The sequence below is a fragment of the Rhinolophus sinicus genome, chromosome 18 (assembly GCF_057876585.1).
Source record: "Rhinolophus sinicus isolate RSI-liver-muscle chromosome 18, RSI-T2T, whole genome shotgun sequence".
Lineage (NCBI taxonomy): Eukaryota > Metazoa > Chordata > Mammalia > Chiroptera > Rhinolophidae > Rhinolophus > Rhinolophus sinicus.
In genome coordinates this window covers 11,984,518-12,001,461 of record NC_142518.1, presented here as the reverse complement: position 1 = coordinate 12,001,461, position 16,944 = coordinate 11,984,518, and the positions used below count along the sequence as shown (strand labels likewise).

Sequence of the window (16,944 nt, the reverse complement as noted above, 5' to 3'; positions counted from 1 at the left end):
AGAACCAGTTTAAATCATTGTGATCTTAAATTGTTTTAAATTAATCTGAGGTTATAGACCTTGATTCTTGTTATATCATTTTGTTAAATAAATTTATTATTGAGAATATGTTTTGGCTGTTATAATTAACTTGTAATTATATACTTATGAGCATATTTGGTCCATATTTCTTTACATATTTAACTGGCTTCACTATTTACCACCAGTCCTTTCCTACTGTGGTTTACACATATTTGAATTCTTGATTTGCGTTCAAGTTTTGCTCAGCCAGTGTGCATCTTTGAATGGCTTTCCGAGGAAGGACCCTATTTTCCAAAGTCCTCACACGTGAATGGCAGCTTGGCAGGCACAGAATTCTCGGGAAGGCAACCTTATGTTCTCCACCATCTTCAGGGTTACTGTAAGGTTGTGTGTACTGGAAAGTGCCATTCCCATCATAGACATCGCAGGTATGTATGTTTAGTAAAGCAACTTTCCAGCACATAGGCGTGTCTTGTTATATAACAAAATCCACATACTGGGATACTTTTTCAAGAAGAAAATGAAGAACTCCAAAGAAGGACTGCCATTTTCTAATCCACATAAGACTCCAGATGGGCTAGCAAAGCTCTGATGGTCTTCTGAGATTTCATGCTGTAGAAAAGAAGTCTGAGACCAATTCAGTTTTTATTCCAATATAGATAACTTCTTTTTTTCCTGCCTAGACGATGTTAGGACTTTTCCTTTTCCTTGGAGTAAAAATTTGTAATTATCAGACTATATCTAGAAGTGTGTGTGTGTTTTGAACTAGTATGAACTGGAAATCAATGAACTTAGAAAAGTTTTCTTCTAGAAACCTTTAAAGTTTCTACAACTATTTTTCTAAGCTTTTCTACTAGAAACCTTATAACTTTTAGGTGATCTTTCATAACTGCTTTACATGTTTTGTTCACTACTGCATTGTGAATGCCTAGAAAAGCAGGCACATAGTAGGAGTTCAATCCATATTTAATGAATGAATATTTCATGAGTGAATTCATCAAAGCTGCTGTATTAATTTCGTTCTTTTACTTCCTCCATTTTAGGTTTATCTTCTTTCCTTATCTTAGCCGACTTCTGCAATTTTTGCCTTGTTTCCGCTTGTTCTATCTATAGAGGTCATATCCTCCTGGCTTTCTTTAATTTCATCTGTTTGTTACACAAAAATAATTTTTAAAGCTATGTGTTGCTTCTAAATCTTCACAGCAGTGTTTTCTTTATCTTCCCATGTTTTTTACATAAGATTGTCCCTGCCCTGTCCCCATCCTTTTAACTCATCCTTACTAGCACAGGAAAAGATCCACCAGCCCTGGCGTCTGGCAGCAGAAAGGATGGTTGGGTTTTTCAGCCACCTGAATTTCAAAGGCAGATTGATGTCCCTGAGCCCCATTTCAAAATCTGGATTCCTAGTAAACGTTCTCCTCATTGGGTTGGCTGGTCTGAGGCTGGACCACTTTGGCAGGGTTCTCTGAATAAGCTGTTTGCTGAGCCCACACTTCTGGTGCACCCTGCTCCCACTACTCTACGCTCACCACACCTTGCCATGGCGGTCTGTGAATCCTGGGATGCAGCATACCACTTTTCAATCCTTCTTTACTTCTTGCCATACTGTATTTGGGCATTTAGTCTCTGAAAAGATCTGGCAATACAGGTGCTGATGTGGGCCAGAGGGGGATGGAGAACTCCAGCGCCAGCAGGGTCAAGATGAGTTCCCAAAGGGCGGTGCCTGCCTACTTCCAGCCCCTGTGGGCCTGGGCCCAAGTCTTTTCCTACCTTTGGCTACTCGGTCCTATGTTAGTTCAGAAAGTAGAACAACGAGCATGATGTTCAAGGCTGTATTTTTCAACCCATCTCTCCCTGGACTTTGCCAAAGATCTTGGATGATTAGTTTCTTAATTTACAGAACTTTTATAAGTTTTTGTTTTTAAATGATCTTCATGGGTATTTAATGGTGCAGTAGGAGGTGATACACCAAGTTTTATTACTTGTACTACCACCCCTACCTTGAGGTGCTACACACAATATAGGCATAGAAAAAGAAGGAAAATACATGAAAAATAACTCTGAAGAACTGTTTTAAATTCAATTTATTTACAAAAGCATGCCATTGCCCCCACAACATCTACACCAGAATGTCACCAGCTGTAGTTATCATGATAGGCTTAATTTGCTAGTAGTTTCAGTGTCTTATTTTGCTTAAACAATGAGCTAGTTAAAAGGTGACATTTTAAACAACAAGCTAAGGATGTGGTAAAATATATAAGTAACCATTAATGATAATTCTATACCTCACCCTTAATTTTGCCTTACAATTGGAATTATACTATTTAGGAATGCAAAAAGAGCTTCCTGAATTGTACTGTGCTCTCCATGAGTGAACAAACTATGTCAAAGCAGTTAGCATTTCTCAGAATAAATTTCCCCAGCTGAAAAAAAATTAGAAAGAGAATAAATAATACAGTTTATGAGTAGTAACAAACAGAAAAATATCTGGAGGGCCTGTAATAGTTCTTCCAGTACTCTCAAGATCTCTACCCCATAAAAATCATGCCTCAACCACTGAACAACCATACTGGACACAGAGACTTGTAACCAAAACTCACTCCTGCCGCTGACTGTCAAAAGCTCCCGAGTCTTTGGTTTCTTCCCAGAATCAATAGTCCCTTCTTAAGATGTTGGCAAAGCAACTAGTTGGTATTAACAGTAATAAAATTTACTAAGTTATTTTAAGATGCAGTTACATAACTTGATTTAATTATGCTCTGGAACATTGAATTCTCTAAACTGATCATACACTGTATAAGGAAGTAGCAGGAGTCATTGTTTCAAATGTTTTGCTGTATAATTTTAAATATCCAACAGGCATTATAAAACAGGACAGAAAAAAGACAACTATTGATTTTATTTCATTCTACTATTCATGGATTAAACCATTCCAAAGGTTATACTCTACAATTCATTCCCTAATTACTCTGAGGAGACCCTTCCTTGGGAGAAATTCTTTCTTTCTTCATCCAAACAGCAGGGAATACAACTTGACAACTAAAGTATTTTAAAATATTTCAATCCACATTTTGTATGCAAATATCCCAAATGTCTAAGTGCTTTCACACAATGCCCATAATTTGCCCCCAAATCATACAGCTAAGAAGTTAAGTAATATGGTTACATACGTAAGTTTTATTGTTGGAAAGGATATATTCTGAAACACACCCCACTGGAGAAGCATCATTATTTCTCTTTGTTTTTCTCAAAAGTACATGTTAGCACCAACAACAATGTTCAAATAGTTTTCTAATAATGTCTGTTTAATATTTATGCACCCAAATGTATGTGCAAATATTTCAATGTTTCCATCTATACCTTTATTCTGACTTTTTTCACAGAAACCTAGAATAATTTAGACAAATTATTTAAGTTGTTTTTACATAATGAGCAAAATTACAAGATGGGAGTAAATTCAAGCACAGGATACATTCCATGGCAGGTGGATACAATGGAGCTAATGTGTTTGCCATGTACCTGAGAAATACAAAATATTGCCCAGGATGTGCAATAATAAAAACTAGATTGTTTTCCAAGAAACCCCTTAGAGATCTTTACTTGACTTGTATTGTTTATCACTTGTAAACTACCATAGTTTGCCAATACTAAAAGTTAGAGTCACTACTAAATTTAAGTACTTCAGACAAAATCAGTGTGGGGACAGAGCCCCAGAAAGCAGTTTCCAGGCTCTCGGCCTCACGTGGAAAGGTGCTGGCTCAGGTAGTAAATGGCCATCAACTGTGATTGGATGGACATCAGCTGTGGCTAGTTGGCCGTCAGCTGTAACCAGTGAGCCATCGGCCACTAATATAAAAGCTGTGGCTATGCTAGCAGAAAAATGGGGGCTAGCAAGGAGATTGTGGCTGAGCTAGCAAGAGCGGATTGCAGAGAGGCGGATACTGCCAGGAGAATATAGTGATATGACTCCCCTACCTATGGCTCGGTGGGTGTTCCCTTTTGGCCTCACCATATCCTGCGTTCTTATGTGGGGAGTGGGAGCAGAGACCCCGCAGGCCTCCCCGCATGACAATCACGAAGGAAACAACCTCTGGCAAAGGAGAACATTTCAGTCAGTCAGCTAAGAACTGGGCATTGGGCCCCGCTTCGTGTGAGGTTTTATGAGACATCCTAGGTTTGCCGTGAGAAAATGAAGTGTCTCATATACACAGGTGCTTACACCTTGGTGTGTAAAAATGCATGACAGTAAGTTGAAATATATGACCAAAGTTAAAAAGTACAACAAATGTTATACGATATGCCACCAGAGTTCAAAAAGATTGATCATGAAAATATACAGGAAAAAAGGTACACCTCTTTCAGATTTAAGTTGACAATATGTTGGTTTATTTGCGTCTGCTCTCTTATTTTGAAATGTAAAATGTCATAAATATATCTACCTTCCTGTCATAAATATATCCCCAGTCCTCCTCTCCCCAGAGGTAACTTCCCTGAAGATCGTATGTTCCATCCCCACGCACCTTTTTATTACTACAAACGACTACCCATAAGCAACTGTACTACTGTACATTGAAAACAAAGCAGGACATTGTGTATCTGGTATTAAACATAAATCTAGTTCAGTGGTACTCAGCTGGGGATGACTGTGCTCACCCATCCCCCACCCCTGGGGACATCTGGCAATGTCTGCAGACACTTGTAGTTGTCGCATGGGGTGGTGTGGGGAGGGGAGGCTACTGGCACCCAGCGAGTAAAGGCCAGGGAAGCTGCTGAACATCCTACAGTGCACAGGACGGTCCCCGTGGCAAAAAATGACCCGGCCCCAACAGTCAAAGTGCTGACGTTGAGAAACCTGGCTCTAGTTTATTCATTTTAACTGTTTTGTGGTATTCCACTGTAAACACTCTCCCCCTTGAAAGAGAGACTGACCACTTGTTGAGGAGATCAGGTAAAGTTTTTGAAAAGACTACTATATTGTGAACAGAAATTTTAGTTGAAAATGACATGATTACAGATTAATTCTTCAAAAATTATTAAAGCTATTAATCACAGCACTAAAATGTCTACACTCATCTCATTATCTTAAAAACAATTACTTTTACAATAACTTTTGTTTAAAATATTATATAGTGAAATATACCAAAAGATACATTAAAAACATATTACGTCTTTGTCAAAAAAAGTAAATCTGGCAAAAAATACTTTAGCAGAGTCAAACAAAGACTACACCAATAGCTAGCAAAACTGCTGTAAAGGTTCACATTATCGGGATATTGTCACAGGAAATATTAGTTTCGACTCTAAACTGTTGTTCATAATTTATATGCTAAGAGCACTTGAAGAAAACTGGAAAACTGACATTTTAAAAAGCATTACAAGGAAAACTCATAATGAATTTACTTCATGCTCAGCCTCTAAAAAGAGGAAAATCTTATGAAAATATTAATACATTATCAAGAACATGAGAGAGCATGAAGCCAAAAAAGGAAGACGTGGGAAGTGGGATCTTACAAAGACAGACTCATGTGGAAAACAACTGCCTTCAAGCAAAATCAGTAATAAAATTCCTACGCAACAAACTCTATTTTCTCATTTATTTCCATTAGAGCATCAAATCCCTTCTACCCACTGCTCTGGGCTAAATCTGCCCACCACCACAAATCTTTACTGAGATGTAAAATATTAGTGAAAGAGTACAAAATATTTAGATAGAATGCCTAACCATTCCCTCATCTTCCCCCTCTGAACCTGTCCCCATATCTCATGAACGTCTGCACCCCCAAGCCTATCCAATCCATCACCAAGTGCTGTTGATTTTTGCCTCCTAAATCATTTTCAAATTGGTCCACTGTTCTTTTCTACCCAAGCACTGCCATCCCAGTTCAAGCCCCTGACCTTCTCACCTGGAGTACTGCTGCCTGACCTCCTAGCCCCTCTAATATGCCCACCACTCAGAAACCAGGTTGTTTGTTTGGAAAAAGAAATCGGATTTCACTGCCCCACCTTTCCCTTAAAACTCTCCCCAAACTCCACTGCCCTGAAGAGTCCATCAAAGTCCCTTTACGTGTCCAGCAAGGACTGTCCAGGGACCACTGGGATGCTGTCCAGCGTCCGCTCCCTGGGGCTCCCTTGCTTGCTGAGCCCCAGCCATCCTCACCATGACCTTTCCTGCCACAGGGCCTGTTCTCTTTGCTCTTGAAAGCTTTGCCCTCCCTTGTCCCACTCAACCCTACATTACTCCGGAGGATTTGGCTCAATCTTAACCTCTCAGGGAGCCTTTCCATCGCCCCATAACTAGGTCTGAAGCCCCATATGTTCTCTTAGCAAATAGCTTTTATTAAAATGACACCTTCAACAACAACAAAAAGACAGCTTCACATATTTGTATGACCACTTGATAAAGGTCTGATTCTACCACTGGACTGCAAGCATGTAGGGAAGAAATAAATGTATGACCGGCCCAAAAGTGTGCTGAGAGAGAGGAAGATTACGGTACTGCACCACCCATTCAAAACACAGTCTCCTGGCCCGGGGCATCCTTCTTTTTGGACATCATTTACTAATTCCACGACAGCCTAACAGAGAAACATGTTTTCCTATCAAGATTTTAAAGAGGAAAAAAGACACTCCTTGGTATAAGAAGAATTAAAAAAAAAAAAACCCACAGAAAACGAATATACACATTTAATTTTTTTAAGGACAGTGTATCACTAGAAAACACATTAAGATAGATCTGTTTCCTCCTTTCTTTAGACTGAAGTTTCAACAAATGAAGATAATGAAAGAAACATAAAATCCTTCAAAACTTCATCTGGTCCTCTCCTGAAGTCCTTTAATAGTAGGCAGGAATTTGAATCAGCTTTGAAATTCAGAAGGAATTCTTCTGTCTCAATTAAACACCTCTTTTGTCACTTGGCTCCTCTGGCTGGCCTACAACAAGGCATTCTCCTTCACCTTGACTGTTCTCCTTCACCGTCACCTCTATTCCATTCTGTGACAAAACTAGTAAGATTTCCTCTAGTCTGGCAAAATGTAATATGAAAACAGAGATGTCACATAACTACTAATATCTAACATTTGTGCAGTGTGACATTCTCAGTGATGGAAATACTTACAGACCTGAAAACTGGCTAATACTTGATGCTTACTTACCATGCTGTATAAGTGACAGTCGCCAAATCCTGAGAGCAAACATGCTACAAACATGCAGTTATTTTGTATTAGCGGTGGCGCTTTGGAGAAATGAAGGTAAAGGGGTAAAGCCTGGGCTGATGTGGAACAGAAAGAAGGGAAGAGTCTCTGGAGGGGAGATATGAGAACATGGGTTTGGTGGGAAGACAAAATCAAAGGGAGACACCCTCTTGAAAACGTTAGCCTTCTTAAGGAGGCCACTGGAATTCCCACAGACTTTACTTGAACTGTTTTTATTTGAACATTAAGAGTAAACTTATCCAGTAAGGTTGTGACACTTGGAGATGGCTAGATGGCTGACTTTGAGTGCCACAAATTTAAGAATAAAAAACATAAAAGTCGGGTGGCCAGTTAGCTCAGTTAGAGTGTGGTGCTAATGAAACTAAGGTTGCCAGTTCGATCCCCACATGGGGCACGATGAGCTGCGCCCTCCTTAAAAAAACAAACAAACAAAAAACAACAACAACCCCCCTCCAAAAAACAAACCCATAAAAGTCTAGGACCCTTTAATTGATAATGCAAACACACCCATACACCCAGAGAGCCTTTGTAAGCGCTTCTAATATGGCCCAGTATAACTGTTAGTGGATTGATATCAACCTGAAGGGACACTGGCTGATAATGTCAAAGCATGTACCCATGAGGAACTGAAGAAACCAGTTCACACAGAACTGTACACTTAAAATGGTACATCTTACTGTATATAAGGCATATTCTCGTATGTAAATTATACCTCAATAAAGACGATTTAAAAGCCATCATTTAAAAATAATTCACCTCATAGTTACAGACTAATATAAATTTACTACCCTATGTTAATATTATAGATTGGGTAATTAATAAAATGTTCAAAAAATGAAATGTAGTTATTAAGATGAAAAATGAGGCATCCAAAGAACAATTTTTACTAACCCCTCTGGCAGAACAAATAGCAACTCTTTTCAACAGAGAGACAGGTGAACTTTCAGAAAGTATTTATAGATCATACAAAATTTAAGATACACTTGATTTTTACATAACCCACACTTTCAGACACTATACACAGACGCTGTCAAACCACCCAACTCAGACAGTGGTATGTCAGCAAACGAAGAGTTATTTCAAAGAGTACATGGTAATGATGCCTGCCAGAGAGCATTTCAGTTTAGTAATATTAACCATTATTTCTGTACTGTAGTTATTGTGCAATTGTGTTATAATTTTATTCCATTTTGCCCTTATTTTATAACAATGAGTAGATAATGAGAAAATGAAAATTCCATTTCTAGTGATCAAGTAATTGAGGCAAAATAGCATTAATTAGGCATGCCAAATGCAGGCAATCTACAACCTCAATCAAGCAATCACTGCACTTAAAATGTGTTCCATGTGAACAAAGAGAAAAAAATTTAAATTTAAACATTGGAAATATATCCTCAAAAACTAAATCTAAGATGTGCAAAAGAAAATGTAGCTTTTAAATTTTCCATATCTGACTTAACCTTGCTTTTCAAACTCTGAACTTGACTTTCACTTGCATTCTATGAGTAGCTCAGTCCTTTCTGGTTTATAGTCTCTTTCAGGTAAGTCTCAGTTTTTCCGCTCAGATTTTCTCCCTGCTTTTACCAAGATGGCAGGCATGTGTGTGGGTGGGGGGCGGGGAGGTTTACTATAACTTCACTGCAGTAAGAGCTCTCAGATAAACACACACAGGCCCTTGTCTTGTCCTCTGGGGCGTTCTGGTCTCCAAGACAAGGTTCCTTATAGGCCTGGGCCCAGGAAAGGGGCGTGATGCTGCTGATGGATCCCATGGGGGCTGTGGACTCAGGTATGCAATCTTGGCTTAAAGCCCAGGGGTCTGGCCTGGTTGCTTGGGCCCTTCTCGGCTTTAAATGGAGCTGAAGACAAGACTCCACAATCGCATGTACACCCACCACCTGGTCACGAACTATAGTGTTAGTATCAGCCTGCCCCTCAACACAGCACCCACCGACAGGTTCAGCAGGGTGCCTGGTAACTTTGGGATCCCTTAGAAGCCACTCAGAAGCTGAAGCAGGCCCAGGAATCCTCTTTCCCCCTAACCACATCATGCCACATTTTACTCTGCTGTCACTGCTTCCATTGTAACGAAGCCCCCTTGTAAGGCAGTTTCTTTCCTGAGTTCCAAAAGGGGAACGGGGCACAAGCTGCCTTTGCTTTTGGCTCTACCTCAACCTACTCTTCCCCCAAACCCAGAACTTCAGTTCCCTGAGGTGGTGGGAGGGGTGAGGGAAGGGAGTGTTAAGACTTGGCCTGCCCTAACTCTTCTGCCCACATTCCTTTCATTTCTCCTTTAAGTCTCAAAGGAATTTCCCCTACAAAGAGGAGAAATTCTTACCTGGACTCATGACAGAAGAAAAGGTCAAGTGAGAAAAACCAACTTATTGACCAAAGATGTATCACCAGGTATTCCAGAAATATTACCCCTATTAAATATAGAGAGATTCAGGTATAATGATAGAGGTACAAACAAAGAAAGGTTTAAAATTAAAATGAACTGATGATCAACATAAAAATACATGGTCCAAATGAAGACAGAAATCTACTGTTCTACTGAACTAGTGAGAGAGAGACAGCTTGCTACAGATCGCTTTATTAAGGGAAGGACTGACTGTGGCTAACTTTCTTGTGGCCAATTTCTCCAGTAAATTATGTAGAGCTTTCCTATGGAAGTCAGCATGCTTATGCTTTGCAGACATTGGTAGGTAAAGCGATGCACAAAAAGCTAGTAAGAGCAGGCCTACTACCGTATAAGCAAGTTGCTCACTGCTTCTTGTGAGTCCTAACGAAAACCAGACCCATGAGTACTTATACATTCTGCTAAAATTAGAGACAATAAGCTAAAATGATTATACAATCACCGCTTAAGAATGTCTGATTCTATTTTGCTTGTATCCATCAATAAGCTGATGAATTATTCATGAATTTATATAAAATATAAAATCTATAATTCTGGATTTTTGGCAAATACTTTGCCCTAATTTTATATTTTCCTACAAAATACAAAAATGAGAGCATGGAAATCTGGTAAAGAAAGCCAACACACCAAGGGTTAGTTTTTTTTTCCAATTCATGAGAAATATGCAAGGGTTTTAGTACAGAAACATTGTTAAGGAAACCCCAAAGTTCAAAAGCAACCGAAATCATGTTCTATATAATATCTTTAGGTTACTAAGGCATAAGGTCCTTAGTGCAGGATTACTACAATACTACCAAGATGTGAAAGATGGATAGGTCATAGCAAGAGAAACTTAGAAGCTCTCTATTCAAATAACAGAACTGGATCACGGAGGGACCCTGTGATCACGCTTTCTGACAAGGTATGTTCACACATAAGCAGACAAGAAAACAGAACGGTACAACCAAAATCTGAAAATAATTCCAAGTCACTGCATTTTGCCATAACCATATCCACGTAGAAAACTGAATACAGTCAACATAGGTAGCAATAATTTTTCTTTTCTTAAAAAACTTACTTCCAAAGTATTGAGTTAATTTAGTGAAAACTCATTACATCTCATATTATGCATTGTGGGGAAAGCTAGCAAACACCAGATTCACTTTCTCTTATCATACAAAGAGATGAATACCACACATAAATCAGCTGCCTGTAATATTTTTGAAAGAGCTAAGTCTGGTTTATCTTGATATCCAAGTACCCAGCACCTTATCTTCCATGATAGGTATGTATAAAATGTCCGCTGAAGTCATGGTTACACAAGCATGGAAGAGGAACTCTCTACCACCATCACATAAGGAATTTGAATGACCTAATATATGCCACTGTGACCGCTAAGGCAAAAAAGAGGAGAAGAAGAAAGACAAAAAGCCCCAAAAGTGGCCAGGCCTTTGAAACAACGATGGAATATAAGTCTCAAGTGGTTCAATGTTTCAAGAGAATTATTAGCCAAGGAACACTATAAACCTAACAAAATTCTTGTATGTCTGGTTACTTGATGTCAAGAAAATCCTCTTCTAATAATATTCTCCAAGGGCCTCACTGAGGTCATCAGTTTTACACACAATAGATATTTAAAACATACTCTGCCAATCACCACATTGAGTAAAAGAAAGATGTATTACATATCCTGTAGCCTGGCGGCTTTCCAAGGCTTCCAGGATAAAGTTTTGATTCCATGCTTCATCTCCTAACTTTTAAGAAAAAATAACCTTGTTCCTGTCACACCTAATTGTTTGCAGTGTCTTAACTGAATCTTCACACACACTTGCATTTATCTGTTCACACTCTGCCTCCAGCATTCATCTTTCATTCATTCACTTACTCAACATTCATTCATTCATTTACTCAATCAACAAAACATTTTCCAAGTGACAGGCACTGTGCTGAAGACCAGGGATACACAGGAAACAAGACAAAGGGAGTCTCTGTTCTTCTGGCAGTTATATTCTGGAGGAAGAGACATACACTAAGTCAACAAATAACAGACAAGAAGAAAAGAAGATAATGGTAACCGCTATAAAGAAAGCAATTCAATAGAGTACTTATTTGGGTGAGGGAGTACCCATGGAGGTGATATTTTAACTGTTAGTAAATGACAAGAAGCCAACCCTGTTACTTCTACTTCATTCTTTTGTCTCCTTCAAAACCTCCCTTTGGGAAGCACTGTAGGATCCCCCAGCTTGTTTTGTGTGCTCCTCCTTTGTGGTCCCTTGAATCCTATCCACACCTCCAGCAGAGCTCTCACACATATGAGCGCTTGAATCTGTGATTTGCCCTTCGGCCTCACTTCCCACCTCAGACCATATTAAGATCTGTGAGTGTAGGCGCTTCATGTAACTCTGTGCTCCTAAGACGTAGCACAGAGGCTCTCCAAAGAGTGGGCTGGATGACTTAGGCACTTCAGCTGCTCTAAGTACCTCTTAAGGATCTTACAAGGACCAAGAAGAAATGAGGCAACAGACACACAGGGCATAGAAATGAGATATGTAAATTTTATTGTGACTAAAAACGTCATAGACAATGAAGACAAATATTGTCTTGTTCAAAGGACAAACTGCCTGAGTTTTGAAATGAATGACCTGGGTTTTGACAGTTTCATTTTCTGACAGCCTGTGAACTCCTCAAGGGCAGAGACCACATACCATCACTAGCTGTCTAGAGCCTTTCCCTTGCAGAATATGGGCTCTACAATCATCAATCGTGCCCTTCTTGCTTTTTACCCTAAACATCCAGGACTCAACTACAGCAAGTGCTTTAACAAATGTCTGCTTAATGAATTTTAAGTTTTAAAGCTCACTCCTGTGGTTTCCCCTTAAGGTAGAACTAACAAAGTCTATATCAACAAAGAATACATTTAAATGGCATGGATGATAAACCAATATGAATTTGAAAAAAGATACTTGCTTCAGATAAATCACAGTGGGTAAGTGCCTGTGGAAACTTAAGAACCAATGGTATAAAAATGCAAATTAATGGATGACTTTAGGAGAAATTATACATTATTCTCTAAGAAAACATGGCAAAGATTTTATATTCAACACTGTGTTTATAAGGAATAAAACAAACTGTTAGATTATACTACCAAACACATAGAATATGTATGTAAATGAAACTTGATTCCACATATTAAATGAATGGAAAAACTTGAACATTTTCACTGAAAAAGCAAGGTAAGGTGTAGTGAATCTTTTCTGAACAGAGGAACTTGGCTATATCATAACGGCTTTACAATAAGTCCCTGAACTAGGATTTAAATCCAATGGCATGGATAATAAATAGATAATGACTTGTGAATCACGTGCTTCTAGTTATTCTTCTACCTGTATTTGAACAAAGGCACCTAAAGCAATGGAAAATATCACAAATGTGTAAAGAAATGTCATAAATATATACAATAAAAAAATGATCTCGTTAAATTTTTCTCCTGAACCCTAAACTGAACAAAAAGTCAGAAATTTCTTTAAAAAATCATTATTTCCTACTTTCAGAAACAAATAAAAAAATCTGATTAAAGGACTATATTCCAGGCAGTATAAAATATAAGTACTAGTTATTTTTCATACTCCTGTTGCTAGATCTACGTAATTTCAAGAGAAAACAAAAAGTATTTCTAATCAGAAACATGCTGTAATTACATTTAAATATGTGATACCTTTTTGAAGCCCAGAAGCACTTCTTTCAGACACAATCTTGATTTCAAACAAATAATAAAACAAAGTGAAACTCAAAGGTTGTCACACATTCAGAAGAAGGGTAAGAAATTCAGATCTAGAGCCAAACTGCCTGAATTTGAATACTGGCTCCACCACCTACTAGCTAAGTGACCTTACTTAGGCGCGGTACTTAACTTTCTCGAGGCTACAATTTCCCTTTGTGAAAACTGTCTTGTAATCACTTATTTCTGAGGTTACTATTAGGATTAAATCAGAGGATACAAGTAAAATGCTCAGAACAGCACTTGAGCTAAATGCTATTGCCCTTATTACTACCACCAGGGAGAAAGTTCAACGTGCTCTACTTTTGGGCATTCCTGAATCACCAAGCAAGTTTCCAGAGGAATTCAGAGAGTGTGGTGTTTTGTCCCTGAGGGGCCTCTCTGTCCCTGGTGTCCACAGAGGTGGGATGAGGAAACGGAACTACCATTTTTATCTGCCTCCGCCCAGCATTGTCAGAGGAGGCCGGATAAAACAAATGATTAAATAAGATCCGAAGTCTAATGACAGAATATCCAAAATGTCAAGGTTTCCATAGAAAATCATGTATCATACTAAGAACCAGGAAAACCTCAACATAATGAGAAAAGACTATCAAGAGAGGCTAACCCACAGATGTAAGAATTATCTGACAAGGATTTCAAAGCAGCCATCATACAAAGAGGAAGTCTCAAAGGAAATTTTAATTTCATAGAACTTAATGAGAATACATTATGTATCAAATATATGGGATGCAGCTAAAGCAGCACTGAGAGACATTTGTAGCACTAAATGCACACTTTAGAAAAGAGGAAAGGTCTCAAATCAATTACCTAAATTCTTACCTCAATACTAGAAAAAGAAAATAAACTCAAATAAAAAAGAAAGGGAATGATAAACATAAAAGCAGAAATCAATGAAATTTCAAACAGGAAAACAATTGAGAAAATCAATGAAGCAAAAGCTGGTTCTTGCAAAAAGATGAATAAAATTGGTAAACCCCTAGAAAGACTGATAAAGAGAGAAGATAAAAATCATTAATATCAGGAAAGAAATGGGAGAATCCTACGATCCTACAGCCATTAAAAGAATAAGGGAATGGTACGAACTCTACATTCCTAAATTTGACAACTTAGAAGAAATGGGCCAATTCCTTAAAAACCACAAACTACCCAAACTTAACCAAGATGAAATAAACAAATAGTTGTGTAATTATTAAGTAAATTGAATTTGCAATTCAAAAGTTTCCAATGAAAGAAATCATCATGTTCAGATAGGTTCACTGGAGAATTCTACCAAACACTTAACATCAAAGAATTAACATCAACTTTATACACTCTCTCCCAGAAATTGGAAGAAAAGGAAATACGTCTCAACTCATTTTACGAGGCTACAAATACACTGATCTCAAAACCTGACAAAGCAAGCACAAAAAAAAGGAAACTATAGACTGATATATCTCATGAACTCAGGCACAAAAATTTTCAACAAAATATTAGGGAATCAAATCTAGCAATGTATAAAAAAAACTATATCCCATGACTAAGTTGGATTTATTCCAGATATGCAAGGCTGATTCAACACCTGAAAACTGTATCAACACGGTAAAGAAGGAAAACCATATGATCATATCAATTGATGCAGTAAAGGAATTTGACAAAATTCATCACTAGAGAATGAATTCATCACTAGAGAATGAATTCATCACCCATTTGTGATTAAAAAAAAACTCTAGCAAACTAGGACTAGAAGACAATTTCCTCAACTTGCATGTGGACCTATAATTATCTAAAGATAAAAATTTAAAGAAAATAAAACAAACAATATGTGAAAATGAATGTGAAACAGGAAGTGAGGGTAGCAGTGTCTAATCTGATTCAAAGTTTCAGAAATTTCGCAGTGCCTGAAAGAAACACACCTCCCATTGGTATAACTGTGATTATTCCTCACAAAAGGGCTTGTGAGAAGAAAATCTGAAATCTCACTAATGAGATAGAATATTCCAAATGAGACTGTTTCAATCTCAGAGCAGGATGCTGTGCGTTGGCAGGTTTAAGGTTTAAGCTGTCCTCATCTTTTCCTTCCCCCAGTACCCTGTGGAGTGGGGGGAAGCTTCTGATGAAGAGCAGATCCGTTAGAAAAAGAAGCTACATTTTTTTGCACATCTAGTAGTGGGTATATATGTGATCCTGCTACATGCAATTAAAGATGCTAATACTAAAACCTTCTGTAACGTAGTCACCACAATTCCATTTCTACGAATCTGATTCTAGTGCGTTTTGCTTAGATTAAGACATACCAATGAAGAGTTCAAAAGACTAGGACAGATCAGTGTAGCCAGAAGCTCTCAGAGGAGACAGACACGCGGGTTGCTCTCTTAAAACTTCACAGAATAAAGAACACTCTCTAGAACATATGATGGACTAGGGTCTACATTGCATGCAATAAAGCTGAGTATGACAGTAGCTTTATGTAAAATGTTAAATTAGTATTTCTCATTGTACAAAACTGCTTATGTAGCTCTCGTGCAATAACAAAGTATTAAGCTGAGGATTTTCACCAATCATCTATGAAGAGCTTTAAAAAAGGCATTTGAAGAAATGGTTAGATTTCTCTAGTATATATTTCAAACAAATTACACGGGTAATACTCAAACCTCTTTTAACCTATCTTGCATTCCAAAGAAAATATTATTACAAATATCAAAAAATGTTGGGTCATCCCAAAAGACAGATTGCCAAACTCATAAAGGAATACAAGTTCTGCAATACTGTTTATGAAGTAGGGTTTATTAAATAGGATAAAGCCAAGAACTATCAGTTACTGTAGAATTCATGTTAAGAGCATTTACTAGTCCAGCTCTAAGCATTTAAGTTTCTCACATTAATGAATGCTGTTTACTAAATTCTATCATTCCTGCAGCAACAACTACATTTCAGAAAAGGAAATCATTTGTGACATGTTTTTTACAAAACAGAAAAAAATCACAATGAACAGAACCAGTATCTATAATAGGAAACATAGGGCAGGGAGTTTAGATAAAAAAAAGAAAAAAAAGTGCTTTATTTTCACAGTAGGAATTATGTAATGTAAACATCATTTGGGCCCACACCACACAATCCATGAGAAAGGGCAGATTTAAACACTGTGTTTATTATTTTAAAATCTATGTTCATGAGTTTATACTACATCTGTTTGTACCAATACATGGCAAACATTTATCACTTTCACATACACTGAACCTTTCTAAGGGAGTATGGGAGAGAAAAAGGTCTTACTTATGTATCTATCACCTAGTGCAACTTTTATTTAGAATGTAAGTTCTTTGAGTCAACCACTTTAAAGACTAACATGTACCTCTGTTAATCTCTCTCCATCCTCCTATCCTAGACACCCCAAAAGAACCCTGGTAGTTTAATGTCTTTGTGTTGGCTAAGCCTCGCAACTACGCTGGTTGGGTACCACCTCCATTGGAACAAAAGCACACTTTCTACTGCACCTTCCTTTTCTTTAACAGTCGAGCACAATAGCCCTGTTTTCAAGCATGTGTCTAGGTGTCTA

General features: G+C 37.9%; 1 protein-coding gene across 3 annotated transcripts in view; it reads right to left on the bottom strand.

The window, feature by feature from the left end:
* CDKL5 (cyclin dependent kinase like 5) overlaps positions 1 to 16,944 on the bottom strand; it is a 162,025-nt gene that overhangs the window by 71,158 nt on the left and 73,923 nt on the right. The window lies entirely within an intron of this gene.